The sequence below is a fragment of the Elaeis guineensis genome, chromosome 2 (genome assembly GCF_000442705.2).
Source record: "Elaeis guineensis isolate ETL-2024a chromosome 2, EG11, whole genome shotgun sequence".
In the NCBI taxonomy this organism is placed as follows: Eukaryota; Viridiplantae; Streptophyta; class Magnoliopsida; order Arecales; family Arecaceae; genus Elaeis; species Elaeis guineensis.
This window is the reverse complement of record NC_025994.2, coordinates 110,659,020-110,661,380: the sequence shown is the minus strand read 5'-3', so window position 1 is coordinate 110,661,380 and position 2,361 is coordinate 110,659,020.

Sequence of the window (2,361 nt, the reverse complement as noted above, 5' to 3'; positions counted from 1 at the left end):
AGTCTCTTTTTTTTATTTAGTCCCAGGTCTAAAAAATATCAGGACCGGCCCTGCTTCCAAGTCTAACTAAATTGGATCGATGCTCTGCATCCATAGATTGGCATCTCTCATTCCCACTTGCCAATCTCTCCATCCTCCCTCGGCCAACTTCAGATCACACATCGCTCCATCTTTCTTTGGCTCCGACTTTGAGGATATGTGGTATATTCAACCGGACTTCAGCCAACTGATCTAGCTCTGGTGGTCCTCTGCACCAACTCTTCAAGATGCAGGGAAGAACCTCAATCAAAAATTTAAGACTTTGCGATCTAACCTTTGGCATCGGAAGGTAATATTAAACATAGGAAAAACAATATCCTTTTTTGACTGGAATCTCATGATCGAATCAAGGAGGATCGTGCTGTTGCAACTCATGAGATAAAGGAACGCAACAATCTTAAAACCCATATGGAGATTGGAGCAGTTGCTATCCTAGGACGAGGCTTACCGGCATCAACGATCCTACAAACTATATATGGATTCAAGATGGTGACCGTCATACAAAATTCTTCCATCTCTATGCATCTACTCAACATCATAAAAACTCTTTTTGGAGATTGTGGTTGATGGAAATCAAGTTAACGATGAAGACGCCATTCATAAGGCATTTTATGACTTGTACTCTTCCTTATTTAGCCCAATGGAAGCAACATCAATTGGAGCAGCATGGGACGTCCTTTATTCAGAAGGGGAACATGATCTCAATGAACTAGAGAGAGACATCACAGCGGAAGAAGTTAAAGAAGTGATTTTTAGTACGGCTCAAAACAAGTCACCAGGACCTGATGGTTTCCCTATCTCCTTCTATCAGAAACACTAGGACATTGTTCAAGAAGACATAGTCAAGGCCATTATTGCATTACAGCATCAGCGGACATATACCTCTCATTCCAACTACATCCATATTATCTTGATCCCAAAGCATTCAGGGCTAACAATAGTCAAAGATTTTAGGCTCATTTGTCTAGAGCATGCTATCATCAAGATTTTCTCTAAAATCCTGGCTAGAAGGCTGAGTAAAATTATTGATTCTCTGGTCTCTTGGTCTCAAAATGCTTTTGTTAAATCTAGGCTCATCTTTGAAAGTTTTGTGTCTGCTTCTCAAGTTATAGCATTCTGCAATCAATTTAGAAGTAAAGGTATTATGCGCACAGTCGACTTTGAGAAAGCATTCGATAGCATCTCTTGAAAAGTCCTCCTTCATTTACTAAAATACTATAGCTTTGGTCCTAGATGGATCTCTTGGATCAAGGTTATATTGCACAACCCAAGCTTTTCTCTAGTGATTAATGGCCAAGTTGGAAATTGGTTAGGCTGTAAGAGAGGGTCAAACAAGGGAACCACTACTTCCCTTTCTCTTTATTCTAGTGGCTGACGTCCTTGATAGAATCCTCATGAAAGCAGCCTCAGATTGCTGGAATTGGCCCGAAAGAGATCACGGACGATATCAGATGTATCTAATTTGCAGATGATATACTAATCTTCTACAAACACAAAAAGCATTCGATATCTCATGAAAGCAGCCTCAGAAGATCTGTCTGCTGGAATTGGCCTGAAAGAGATCACGAGCGATATCAGATGTATCTAATTTGCAGATGATACACTGATCTTCTACAAACACAAAAAGCAACATCTATAGATGCTTAAGTTGATATTATACTCCTTTGAGCTACTGTCGGTTTGAAGATTTATTTTTCCAAAACTAGGTTATTGGTCTCAATCTAACAAAGGAGTAAATCAATTACGATGCCAGGATTCTGGGTTGCCAAGTTGGTAAGCTCCCAAAGACTTGCTTAGGGCAGGACTTCTGACTGGAATTTTTTGACAGAAAAGGTTAACTGGCTGGAAGAGAGGAATTCTGTCAATTGGGAGCCGCCTGATCCTAGTGAACTCAGTTCTGAGATCAATTCTCTTATACTGGATGAATGTTCATCAAATTCCAGTAGTCATTGTAAAAAAAAGATTCACAAATCGTGTAAAAATTTCCTCTGGAACTATCAAAATTGTGACAATTACATTGGACATTTGGTGAATTGGGCTCAAGTATGCCAACTCAAGTGCTTGGGAGGTCTGGGGATACTCGATCTCTCCATATTCAACAAAGCTCTCCTCGTGAAGTGGTGGTTCCAGCTCTACAACGACTTTGACCATCCTTGGTGTTCATTAATTTTAAAGATATATTTTTCGAGAAGACCCCTAGGGCACCCATTACCTGTTTGGTCTAGAACTGCCTCACTATTTTGGCGGACTATCTCTGAACTTCAACATCTATTTTTGTCCTTCTCCACCACCGATGTCAATGATGGTCGTCTTACCTCCTTC